The 13,993-nt window shown below is 40.3% G+C and overlaps 1 protein-coding gene across 2 annotated transcripts in view; it reads left to right on the top strand.

Moving 5' to 3' along the window:
* The window catches only part of si:dkey-34e4.1 (carboxyl-terminal PDZ ligand of neuronal nitric oxide synthase protein), a 71,314-nt gene that overhangs the window by 3,348 nt on the left and 53,973 nt on the right, over positions 1-13,993 (top strand). The window lies entirely within an intron of this gene.

Raw genomic sequence — 13,993 nt, 5'->3', positions numbered from 1 at the left:
GGGCTGAGTGTGCAGATAGCGCCTCTTATTTCCTGCAATTCCCAAACTGGCGAATCAATAAGGCTATAAAGTAAACATGATCATGAGACTGATACACCGCAGGCAGAGGCAGCGCATTAAACAGGAGCAGGTACAGGCAGGCGGGAGAGATGCTTTTTTGATTGCTACAAGAAAAAGATTATTTCTCTGAAGAAATACATGGGATGTTGTCGTTTTTACATCAAAGTCAAGTCTGTTTACCAGCATCTATTTGCGATGCATCTATTTAAAAATGCACGTGCCGAGTCATTACGGCTTATTTATGAGTGTGTGCTCACATATGCATGCATAGGCTTGCGTATATGTTTACTTCCTCTCAGATCTAAAAACAAAAAAAGCTCCGAATCAATAATGAATGAGTTAGTTTATTAAAGCTGCAACTCTCAGGCTAATGTACAGAATGAGTTTGTTTCTGAATGGCTAATGAGGATAAAGCACAATGCTGCTTGCTAGAGTCTCATGTGATGAATGTAAAAGGGAGTTTCTGGCTGATAGGAAGCCCCAATCTCTAAAAAACAACCTCTGATTTATTAATTTGCCCTTTGTATTTAAGGTAATCTCTGCTGACAGTTACAAGATGTTACTATTTATAGACCAGAGTTAGTCCACTGACCGCTGGATGACTAGAGCTTAGTTGTTAGTTGGACTGCCATGAAATGCTATTTTTTTTTATTATTTTAAGCAACATTTTTTCTCCAAAAAGTCTAGTTTACCATGTCATTTAAGTTCATTTTATTTTTGAGTTTGACCATTATGAGTAAACTTAGCAGTTACAAGGACCAAAGACATTTAAAAGCTCTCCCAAATCTAGATCAACATCCTGTGTGTGTTCTCTTGGGGTGGTCCTGCATTACACTACATTGCTGCTTCAGTACATCACAAATACATTGCATTGTGTACAAACCACCTTCCTGTGTTGTGATAATTTGAAGTACTCCCAGACTTTTGAAGCCTTTGCTCTTTTGAAGCACAGAACTCATTTGGACTCTGCTTCTCCTGAGTCAAAGTGTGCTGCAGTGGCGCTTAGTAGGGCTGAATATCTAATAGGTTTCAAAACTGCCGCTTGAAACAAGGCAATTAACAAATCTCAAAGGTTGCAATTTAAGATACACGAGGCGTAGCTATTAAATTTAGAGACTAATGCAGTAATTCAGTCTTATTTAATGTTGCCCATCGATCACTGACTGGTATGTGGTTCAGGCTTGCATGCTGTGGCTCCACTGACATTAACAAAGTCTCATTATTTAATAGCTACATGTTGTACATTTTGAAGAGTGGCTTACCCAGAGTTTAAACTGTTACATGTCACATGTTAATGGTTTTATAAATTACTGCTGTCCTCCTTTTGTGAATCACGCTTTTGATAATATCACGTGATAATGCTGGATCATGGTTTAAAACTGTTACACATTGACTGTTGAAGCTAAGCTTGATTTTAACAAGTCAAATTGCAATATGTGTCAAAAATTCACAATCAGGTATTTTCCCCAAATCAATCAGTCCTAGCGCTGAGTGCACTTGACCAATGACTGACGTCATGATGCAGCAATTAAGTTCGATATAGAAGACAACGAGTTGTTGTAATACACTGAAACATTATGGTATGGTTGTGAACACATTTTAATAATTACCATCAGCAGCCCTAGAATTTAGAATGCCCTGTCATCTTTGCAGTTGGAGCTTTAAAACACATGATTTGGCAAACAGAAGGTCAGTTTTAGTTTATTGCACTAACAGGCTTTTGAGAAAAGTCTCCAGAAGGACACGTTTTCAAAGTCAGTGCAGGCAAGACTTGCCACTTGACAGTCATCTGGGAAATGTTACTCAACTGTATTTCAAAACAAGGTCCTTCTCTAAAGAACAACTAGGGAGCCATTAGTGCTATTTCAATGGTCAATGGTACTTAAAGCTGTGTGTATGTATTTCAAAAACTACCCCTCACCATTGTCATACTCGGCTACATGTGCTGCAAACAGAGCTAAGAGAATTGTGAGTGTACTCCTCTGGACAAACTGTGTCTTCATGTAATTTTTAAACTTTCTTTGCATTATGCTCTGTATCAAGAAAAAAGAAACATTTTGCTGTATATCAGACAACATATATGCCTATGATGATATATCTGTGACAGGTCAATGTCGGCCAAGACTATTAGTCAAACAATATATCAGTCAGGCTCTAGATAAAGCCACTGAAATGTTTCTAGGCACATGGTAAAATATACCACAGTGCTCTCATAGTTATTAAGTGAACTGTTCAGCAATATCAGATATACGGTGGCTATTTCTAGTAGCAGATTGCGAGTGGATTGTAGCTAATGTTAGCCAACATAAAATAGCATGCCACAGCAAACCCCCAGGGTGCAATGCATTGTTTATGCATCAAGCTTTCTGTTTGTCAGATGCTTTTTTCTTCGAAGTTACATGCTCTTGCTTTAAAGTCTATCTTATGGAAGTGATCGTCTTCCCGCTGTTTGCGCAGCTCGTGGGAGGCATTTTTGTGCCTCCTGCTTCTTTTTTTGGGTGAACCCTCTCACACTGTGCCGACACTGTGTGAATGCAAACACATGAGCGTTTAAGAGTAGGCACGCGCGTTTTTGGCTTGTTCGCCAAAAAGTAATTAAATTTGTATAGACGAATGTTGACTGGACATCCTGACTTCCCCCCTCATCTCTTTACAAAAGCAAAGACATTGCCTTTAATTTAAAAGTGCAACCCTTTTTAGCTGAGCCGCTGAGCAGTGGCTCTGAGGAGTTGAGTGTGATTAAAGAGAGTGAGGAATGAAGTGATGGCAGCGGGAGAAAGAGTTGGGGAGGAAGTCCTGGAAACGAGAGGGGTTGCGTGGTTGCTGGCAGAGCCGTAGTCGTTTCATCTCCCTCGGCTAATCTCTTTAGTCTCAGTCAATGTGAGAAAACAGGAGCAAAGATGAGAGGAGCGAGAGGGAGAGCAGACAGCGCCGCCTGATCATCTCTGAATAAACAGTGAATCTGGGCTTGACAGAGCAGAGGAGTTGTGCTAGTTGAGTCAAGCCATTTTTACAAACTCTCACACCTGCCATTCCCACAGCGAGAGAGTGAAAAGACACAATTTTGTGTCCTGGGGATCTTTTCAGAGTACTTTTTTTGTTCAACGTTCCCTCCATTATGGCTGACCGGTCCTACTGTGTTGGTTTTTAAGAATTTGTTTCATTCAGTTTGTCCAGTGGCATAGAAAGTTTGCAAGTGCGTTCGCAGACACATTTGTATGCTTGCGTGTGTGAGCTCCAGTGCTCCCTAATAGCGAGACCTCTTGCATTCTAACAACCTCCACAATCGATTAACGAGGCTGAATAACAAAGGCTGGTGTTGCTGCGCCCACATGGAAGGATTCGCTGTCTTCCACGGCTCAGTGCCTTAGAAAAGGACATGTGTATCTACTGGAATTTCCTTGGGAAACAAACTTGTACTATTTACAGGAGGCTGCTGTCTCCATACAAAAGGAAACCGTTTTAAAGCTTTTCTCCTCCTCACCCTTGTCGATGCTTCCATCACTCCCCTTTCTCTTTATTTTTGACCCCCCTCTCTTTAGTGCAGCTGTATTTCCATCCCCTCACTCTCCTACCAAAATAGACCGTCTCAATTTAGCCCATCTCTGGCTATCTACTCAGTGCTGACAGGAATAGATTTTTAGGCTGAGGGCAGGCTATGCATGCTTCCCTTTGAATTTTGATCGGCTCTAATGGGATTTTAAGCCTCCCTCACATGTCCGTCAGGATGCAGCCTCCTTCCTCAGACTGCCAAGAGTCAGATTTCCTCAGCTTTTCTTTCTCTCTGCATTTGTCCTCACGTCTGTCTGGAACATCTCAGGAGAAAACTCCTGTCTGCCGTGCGAGTAAGAAGGGAAACTCATGTTTTCTCAGTTGCAGCCATCTCAGTGTGGGTCTGCTGAGTCTGTGTCAGTCTGCCGAGAGCTCGGCGAACTTTCATGACTCAGTCAGGAGCAGCTGTTTGGCTGTCGAGAGTCGGTCCAGACCTGTCAGAGTGTGCAACAAGAATTTTTACATGAGTTAAGTTTAAGTTTTGTGCCTCTATGCTTCAGACTTTGCTGAAACTATGGGAAGAAAAACTGTTTTTATAAGCAAAGACAGTTACGTAATGGTAAATATTTAAATATTGGTGTACGGATATTGACATTACCTCTTCCAGTTTCTGTCTGGGCCTGAGGATTTTGTCAACAAAACCCGATGAGAACTGCCAAATCACACAATGAAACACAATGAAGGCACCAGGCTGCAGAGCATGTGTGTTCGCTATTATCATCCTTTCTTCTTTTCTGCGTGTTCATTCATTCATACATCACTGTGGCAGCTGTCCACTTGTTTGGCAGCAGCAGAAATACATTAGAAAAACAGAAATGTTCTTCTTTACTCTCAATTGTCATCCTTCCTCAATTAATTCCTAATAGTCACATTTTGGCAGCTAGCCATAACAAATGCTTACCCATGCCTGAAGGCTGCGGAAGAACAGACTACACGAGTGTACAATGCATAAATGAGGCTTCCTGCTCTAAACCTACAGTAGACCCAAAATTAGATTAAAACACAGAGCATGATCAAACAATACGGCCATGCAGAACTGAAAAGGAGTCAGGACCCATCAAGAACAGAGCCTAAATATCAGTGAATTACATTTTTGCATAACAATTACACACCCCGCATGTCCCAGAAATCCAGAGGAGAAATGAGAGCACAGCTTAACTCCAGGGGGGCTACAGATCTATAGCACGGCTCAGGCGGTTGGCCGGCACATGTGTGAATGTGGGATGTTCTGTATTTCGGGAGGCATGAACCATAATGGGGGGCATTGTTTTCACTAGGTATTCATGCTAGCTTAATGGCAGATGTACAAGAGCGTAGTAGGTGACCTATATGTTTAGTGGATTAGATGTGATCTCGGCTTTGAAAGAGTGCAGCTACCCTTTGTTTACCCAGGAGGAACGGGGGTCCCATTCTTCTTGATTAACAGTAACTTCAAAATAAGTCACAATCTGTTAACAATGTCTGATCTGCTGTGTTGTGGCACAGGAGGACCAGAAAGTGGCACAGAAGTAATTTATCTGTGTTTTTACAAAATATGTGGTTGTAGAAACTTGGTAAGTGCACCAAACTTGGGATGTCACAGTACCAGAAACATGGTGGATGGTAAGGCTGAAAAATTATGGGATAATATCTAATTGGGATTTAAAAAAACAAAAAGGAGATAGAACAGTTACTGCAAAGGTTGTGACTGTGTTAAGTGAAATCAGTGAATTAATATTAATAAATAAATAAATAAATAAATAAATACAATAAATACAATAATTCCAATAACAAAACAAGAAAAGCAATCAGAGAGCCCAGTACTCCGCCAAGGCTGCTCACCTGTTGTGTGATTTCCGACAGATAAGTCAGCAGCGGCCAATTTGTAATAGGATTGCAATCATGTGATCATCAGCAGGCAGCTGATGTAATAATAGGACCTTTCTGTGAACATTCTGAGATATAAACATGCAGGTCAGTCATGACTCACCATCTAAGTATTGCACATTCTAAGATCAAGTTAGAATAATAATAATAATAATGATGATAAAAAACTACACCCTGATGCATAATTTATATCCTAGCATTTGTAATTTGTTAATTGCATTGTTTCAAATTGTGATTTTGAAATCGATAGTTCTAGTTCTAGTAGATAATACGACAAATTTGTTACTAAAAGTAGTAAATCAATCAAATGAATGTGTTTCAATGTAAACACACACATACCTGCTCATGCCCACGTGCACATGCATAATATTTTGACCGACAGTAGCGTAATATTTAGAGTAGCACCCACCTCACATCAGGAGCAGTTGCAATCTTAGTTTTCACAAGCTAATGTTTCTGAAAGTTGTGCATGCAATATTGCTACTATGCAGCTGTCACAGCACCACTAATGGTAACATTTTAGAATGTGTGTATTACATTACATTAGAAATTGCAGTGGACCTGCATTTATATCTGCAGCCTGTTGTTATCGGTACAGTTTTTTAATAAAGTCGTGTCACAACATCCCATGATGGCAGAAGCATTGTAGTGCTACAGAGATGCCTCTACTATTTTCTTCACTGTTTTTGTGAAGCATTTTATACTGTACTATAAGAAAAAGAAACAGTGGAGATGTAATAGAATTGAATGATATAACAAAGCTGACAAGCTATGATAGCTTTCTTTTATCTCCTTATAGGCCTAATTTGCAAAATGAAATTCACTAAAGCTCTGAACCTGATGTTAGACATTCGTGCAGATTTGCTTAATCTCCAAGAGAAAATCCACTGATTGCTGAAATTCAGCTGAAATGAGGTGATTTGCTGCACACCTCAGCTGTTTTAGAACCTAGTGAGACTGAAAGTGAACTGATATTGAGACTCTGACAAAACGCAATCAGGTGATTTTCTGTTAATGCTGAGGAAAACGTTTTCAACCTTCAAAACATATGGTGTATACATTCATTTTGACAACTGTGCATTAGAGTTATATAATATATTTTTTTGGTCTGTTGTCATGTATGTTCTGCCTTGTGCTTGCTTTTTTTCTTTTTTTAAACCTGGTGTGTGAGGTGGATAAATATACCGAAGGGACAGCCGGTCTTTGCTCACATGGATGGACAGACAGGTGGTGAGAGTTCCCCGTCTCCACTACCAGCATCGTGTCACACGCATACACAAACACACAGGCTTCTGCTGCCATCATCTGCCCTGAAGCTAGACCCTGCCTTTCAGCGCTACAATTAGTCGGGTCTTACATACTCTGATGTCCCCGTGCTCACCCTAAACAAGCTCCATCCAAAGAGACATTTCCAAAGCCACGAACTCGATCCTGCTGCAGAGCCTGAAGGCATATTTTCTTCACAGACATTCTCTGACCATTACGCTGCAGCCTCCGCACGCAAAGTTGCAGTTCATGTAGCTGGGGTTTTTCAGGTTTGCTGTGTCCAGTTGTTACACTGATGAAGAGTGTGTGTCATTTGTAGCATTTGGAAGGTCAAAAATCATTTACTTTCTGCAAATATAAACACACAGATGTCAGAAGATTAATACAAGTTTATTGAAATTGCAGTGTCACACAAACTGATCAGGTCTGACATTTTAAACCATAGTTTTTACTCTGTTTTGTGGCAATTTCAGTCTGTCAGTAAATCCAAGCTCACAGTTGTGTTAGAGTGCAAAGGTTCCTGTGAGCACGTAGCCTGAAACTCATCTGAACAGTCGTATAACCCGCCAGCTAGTGCTGTTGCTGCCTGCTGTCGCTAATCTCAAGTGCAAACACAACTAAAGTCAACACACCAGGAACTGGACAGGCTTATCATGCTTGCTAGTGTGCGTGTTAGATGGATATTGTTTGTGCCTATGGGTGAGTTTTGTGGGTGTGTGTCTGCACCTGCAATCTGCAGTCATGTGAACTCATTTGCATCAGAGTGCTCATATGTCCTTGTGTCTGCATAAATGACTGTATGTGAGGTGTACCAGCCATATGTCCATCCTCTGTGTAAAAAAAATTACCATAGTGATAAAACAGCACCTCAATCTACTCATTTCTTGTTGGAGTCCCTTCTGGTTGCCTGGCAAAGTCATGTTAATGACTATACTCTAGTCATTTAGATAGAACTTTCTAAAGTCAAGCTTCACCTCAACATTTGCTGTGATTTAAAACTGTGATGGAGCCACATGAGACACCATCAAAGTGTGACTGTCACACAAAGGGAGCGGCATGAATTTGTTAATCCACTGACACGACAGTTCAAACCCTGGATCAGCTGTGCTGCACAATGTGTGAGGTGTGTTTATTAGATAATGAGACTGGGCCGTAGTCAGTTGCACCCCAGCATGCAGTCCTGAATCATGTAGCATAGAGTGATTAATGGGCACGCAAAACAACTGCTGAAAGCCTTAATCTGCACAAATTAAATAAAGTTGAATTACAGCATTAGTCTCATTATTGAATAGCCTCACCTCACTTATCCTAAATTGCAGCCTTTGCGAGATTAGATTTGAAATCAGTTCTTTGTTCAGCCCCAGTTGATACGTAGATTTTGTTATGTTCACACAGAGACAGGCTTGCTGCTAGTCCCTGTTTCCACTCTTCATGCCAAGTCAGACTAACCAGCTGCTGGCTACAGCTTTATATTTAGAAGACTAAACTAGAGAGGTATTCAGAGTGAAATGGAGCACATCCCCACCACACTGTTGTCAGTTTATGGTTTATCCCTCCTCTGACCACTGTTGGTAGGTTCTTGCCATTTCTAACGAGGAGCACCTAACAAGCCCTAACATTTCAGAGATCCTCTGACTCTTTTGTCAGGCCATCACAATTTAAATCTTTTCAGAGTTGTTTGTGTCAGTACACCAGGGCTAAACAATTAATTACAATATTATCAAAGCTGCAGTATGATCAAGTGCAATATCCAAATCACCTTTTGATAAAGGTAAAATGTGTCACAACACACCATTATAAATGTAGCACAGAGATTCCCCTGCCTCCAGATGATCATTTTTATTTTCGTTTCAGTGGAAAAGAAATGCAAAAAATACAATTACCACTAAAATTGTGATTTTTATCACAAAATCAGTCAACTGCAATCGTCTTTTTTTCACGTGTCGATCATCTCTACTTTAACATCTGCCCATTTCTCACGCATCCAACATCTTGACTACAAGAACCAGCTGTTTTTTTTTTCTTTCTAGTGTATCTCGCACATTGACATGAGTCATGTTTACAAGATAACAAATGTTCTTCACTTGGAAATGGGAATGTCGTGATGATAGTCGGTTGATCAGTCTGTCAGTTCACCTTTGGGTCCAAACTGAAACGTTCACTGGGAAACAACTGAATGCTGCATTGATATTCACGGGTCAGTGATGATTTTGGTGATTTTTTTTTTAACCATAAGATTGATATTTGTTGTTCTGAGTGAAATATCTTGAAGATATTTGGAAGGATTCCTGTGAAGTTTCATACAAGCCATCAATGTTCCTCATAGGAAAATGTGTCATAATCTAGATAGTGCTGTGACTTTTTGTCTTTTTGTCATCATCAGGCCAAAATATCACTTTCTTTATTACTTCATGACCCAATACTTAAATGTATGTGTCAGTTGTAGCTGTATCTTGTGTTTGTGCGTGTGTTTTGTGCTGATTTGCAAATATTAACAACCTAAATGAAGATAGACATTATGGAAAACTTCCTACCTGCTACCTCACATAGCTGCTAGAGTGATTGTGAACTTCTAGTCTTGTTTGTTTGAGTGTGTTTTATAATTGATGTACTATAATTTTTCCTTTTCATCTGCATTTTTTCTTCGCTGTGTGGGGTTATGCAGCCATAACGACCATAACTGTCTGTCTCCTCTTTCCTCTGCTTCTTTTTGCTGCGTCTGAATTTGTCCAAAGTGATTTCCCTGCTCGGCAAATTTACAAATTCACTTTGTTCCTCCTAATTGAGCCAACAGCACGATTAGATTTGTTCGACTGCACGGTTTGCCTAAGTTCATCCTGAGTGATAAATGATGAATGGCTCTGTTGTGCTCTTGCCCCCTTTTGCTATTATTCTGCAGCTTTGAATTAACCACAAATGTCAGTCCGCTCCTTACGTCTCCTTGGCAACATTTTCTGCCACGAAAACATGTTTCTCGGCTTCTCATCTTCAGGTTCGGGTCGGTCTGAGAGTTTAGTCTCGGTGAGCAAAGTAACGCTTTGTATATGCACACTTATCTATATTTAAAGTAACAGAAGAAGCAGTGTTTTTTTTCTGTTTTGGCTTTCAGTTTTAAAAAACATGCAAATGGTCTTCTCATATTCACACATATTAAATTCAACATTTTCCCAGACATGTAGCCTCCATATTACTTTAAATAAACATGTGTCAGGTTTGTAAGTTGTGCGTCTCTGCCTGGGAGCATTCTTTCTTAGCATGAGTAGGCAGATAAACTAGGCCTACTGTGTTATGGTATCGTTTGTTGGATAATGATTGAGGAAAGTGCTGCAGGCTTTTGAGCTGGCAGATAGGCTGCCCTACTTCTAAATGTGATTTGGAGTCGTGTGTGTGTGTGTGTGTGTCTGTGTGTGTGTGTGTGTGTGTGTGTGTCTCCCTGTGTGTATTTGTGTGCAGATTCATCTCACTTCTCTCATCTTCTTCCAGCATGGTACATAAAAAGCCTCAAGGTCTCATTCTCCCATTCCTATCGTTCACTCTGATTCTCTTTTTTTTGTTGTTTTTTTCTGCCTTCATCTGTCTTTTATTCTAGCTACCTTTACTCTGGTTTCATCTTCTTCTCCTGTCTCACGTCTGTGTTGGTTTAAACATGCAGGAAGCAATCGCGGTTGAAAAGCTTTAGGCTCAAGTTGACGTAAAATCGTTCCTGACATCCTGATGTCAACACCTCCATTAACCAGTTATCTACATTGTACCTCTATTGTTGTGACAGCTTCCTTCTGAAAGCTTGGAATGACTTAATACCCTTAATGTGACAGTATAAGGTTTCCATATATGGAGGCACATTCATGGGCTAATTCCCCATTCAGAAGGACTGAATGGGTCATCTCACATTAGCCGATGCCTGTCCTGACCTGGGCTGGATGTGGGTCGATTTTCTAACGAAGCGGAAACCTGGAAGTGGGTTGCCATCAGATATCAACAGTCTCGTGTATTATGTGAGTCACCTGAATGAAAGGGGGATAAGTTTCGTTTGAATAAGCAGAAGATATGAAAGGTTTAGCTTCAGCTTTTTGGGAGTTGCTATTGGCTTTTGCCCAAAAGATACAGACAGGTGACAAAGTAAAAGAAAAACCAACAAAAACTGCTGGAGCCACAGCGTTGGGCCACCATCCTTCCAAAGGATATTCCCACATTTGGTGTTTTGATGATGGTGGCACTAATATGTCGGCCCAAAATCTCCTGTAGGTGTGCAGTTGGGTAGAGATCTGAAGACTAAAACATATAATTCACATTATTTTTATAGTCATCAAACCATGTAGTGCTTTCTTGTACATTTTTACGCAAAGACTGGAAAAAGCAGAAACTGTTGGCATGGTAAAGGTAAACTCTGACTACCAGCATCTCTAAAGCACACAAATGAACACATTATATCAAAGTGTAGAAATAAAACAGTGCAGTTGAAATGGTGTTTTTGCATGGATATGAGTGTATTTCTTTGGTGTAAATTATTCTCTGGCACTATTCATATTTTGAGTAACGGTAAAAGAAAAATGATATTATATTTTTAGCACCTCTGTCCAACTGCCTGTTTAGGCCTTTTTAAAGTAAGAGATTCTTGGGGGGATCCTGTATGATTCATATTTGCACACATATTTACATACAGTACATCTATTAATGTGTTTGCAGTATTACATTTCTTTTGATGTAAATTTGCATTTTCAGACAAAAACACCCCAACATATTTAAGGATTTTTGTTTTGGATTGTGTTGTATTGATGTCTACATTCATAGGTTGAAATGTGGGACATCTACAGAGTAAATGTACTAAATCTACTCTCTCATCCAGTGGATACAGTTTCACACTGGAAACCATCTGCAGCTTCTACAATTTTTCGCTTTTGTCTTTCTGTTGTTACTGAAACTCTGCTGAGTTTGACTGATGTGCGGTTCATGGATGCTTCTGTGAATCCAAACATTTTGATGGGATTGTGGTTTTTGTTTCATCCACTGAGGACCCAGTGATTGCTCCCTGTTCTACTCTGATTTAGATGGAGGATGAGAGCAAACTGCTGCTGCTCATCCTGAGGACTCTAAACTGCTTCAGTGCTGCCATGCACAGCGACGCTAACAAGATGACGTATTCTCTGTTGTCCAAATGACAGGGCTAATGTGTCTGTCAGTCACATTAACAACAGATCAGTCTCACAGAGGACCATGCTCCTGCCTGTCAAGCTCCATCCATGCGTTCATGTTTGTAGCTTACACAGCACAGCTGATAAAATAGTCGATAACATAAAGGCTGTATTTGAGGCTAAACAGATGAGAGTTTTCACGCTGTTTGATGGCCTGTACTCTTGTTTATGTAACAAACAGCTCTGCGGTGAAAGTTTGAGAAACTGTTTTGCTGCGTTCATTGTTATCTCCTCTAGCATCAACCCATCAGGGCAGAAGAACTGAATGGATAATGAGGGAGGAAACAGCCCATAAGCCGTCTAATCATATGCACTGGAGGCATTTGCATATTTTTGGAGCGGAATCTCAGCCTCCTAAACTCAGAGATTTTTTTCTGTTTTCTTGTGCTTCCTGTATAATTTGATCCCAACTGGATTTCAGTGTAATCTTTGCCTTTGACTCGTCTGGTTTCTCTCTTTCTGTGTGTGTTCGGGGAGGTTTGATGAAGCCTGAGCTCTTCAGATCTTTCTTTATTCTTGTCTGCTTGTCTCCCTATGCCATCACCTGCATTAGGAACACCAGACAAGTGAAGCAGTGTGTTGTGACTTAACCAGCACTATGTGGGCCTCTTTGTCCCAGCGAACAGTTTAACTGAGATGACCTTCGCTAACGAGCTCTAGTCACAGTTAACGAGGATATTGTATCGGCCAACCGACACTGAATGTCTGGGTTTTGTGTTTCCAATTGGTGCTGCAGACTGGCAATTATATCCACACTAACATTGCAGACTAGCCTGTCAACAGCAGTTTGATGCATTGGGGAGACATTTTTAGCGCTTTACTGAAAACCTCTATCAACTGAAATCATACCTACTCATCAACCCAACAATTGATCATAAGGGAAAAATAATGTAATCTTTAAATTAGCATAACTTAAGTGAACTCTACCTGCTAGTCTTTTTGGCCTAAATAAATGGTAAATAAATAGGATTTGCAGCATAAAAAGTCACTCTGACCTTCTGATTTTATACTGAAATGATAATAGACTTGCAGCAAACCAGCACACACTTGCCCATATTCATATGAGCTCCCAAAATAGAACTGCATCCACTTTTGATCCCAACACAAGAACTACTGAGTAAAGTTATGCCGACAAGTTGGCCTGCTGTTTTTAAGATGATCTCCAGTGTTGGTTGTTGATATGCAGACTGCCGTTTGCAAAGTTTACAGTCAAATTTTTGGTCAGTTGTTTGAACAAACTGCAGCCACACAGACGACTTTTTGGATGTGGTGTCAATTAGTTTTCTTGCAGACACCAAGTAAATGTTCAGCAAATGCACATTTTCAATATGTTTGACCCTGCAGTCGTCAGTAGATTTTGAAGGTTTGAACAGATTGTCAATTAACAAAAATATTGTATTAATCATGGAGTGCTTTTAATGAGTGAAAGCATGTTGCCCAACCAGTCGATATGGAGACCACAACTCTGGAAACTCTCCTAGTCCCCAGAGGATGAATCATTCTCACTTTTTTTTAGTACTACTACATGATTGACTTTAGGGTTTCATGTGAAATGTCTCAATAATTATTGATTGTTTTGAAATTTAGTTCAAACATTCATGCTCCAGAGCTGAAGTTTTCATTCTGCAACATCATCAAGTAAAAAATTTTGTTTGTATAATTGAACATTCAGTTGTGCTTTCTTTGGTAATTAATGTTTGTTTTCATGCTGAAATGCATATAATGCTACATAAGTATAAGCACAACATACGGTGACCTTGGGAATGTTATCTGCGCAACATCAGAATGGTAGCATTGCCGGTGTGAGCATGTTAGCAAGCTGAATTTAGCTGAGCTCACCATAGCTGCAGACTCTCAATCTTGTCTCTGGGTAATAACACAAAGGCAGGGCAGTGATCATCTTGGTTATCATACTGCGGGCTGAACATCTACAGTGTGTCCTTTGATTGTGCACAAAAGGCACTGAGTGTATTTGATCCGTCTGATTGCCTCTAATCTGCTGCAGTGTATTACTGATGGAGAATCACAGAGCCTCCGAGGCCCAAGCAAATGAAAAC

The sequence above is a fragment of the Amphiprion ocellaris genome, chromosome 17 (genome assembly GCF_022539595.1).
Source record: "Amphiprion ocellaris isolate individual 3 ecotype Okinawa chromosome 17, ASM2253959v1, whole genome shotgun sequence".
Taxonomy (NCBI): Eukaryota; Metazoa; Chordata; class Actinopteri; family Pomacentridae; genus Amphiprion; species Amphiprion ocellaris.
This window is presented reverse-complemented; position numbering and strand designations above follow the sequence as displayed.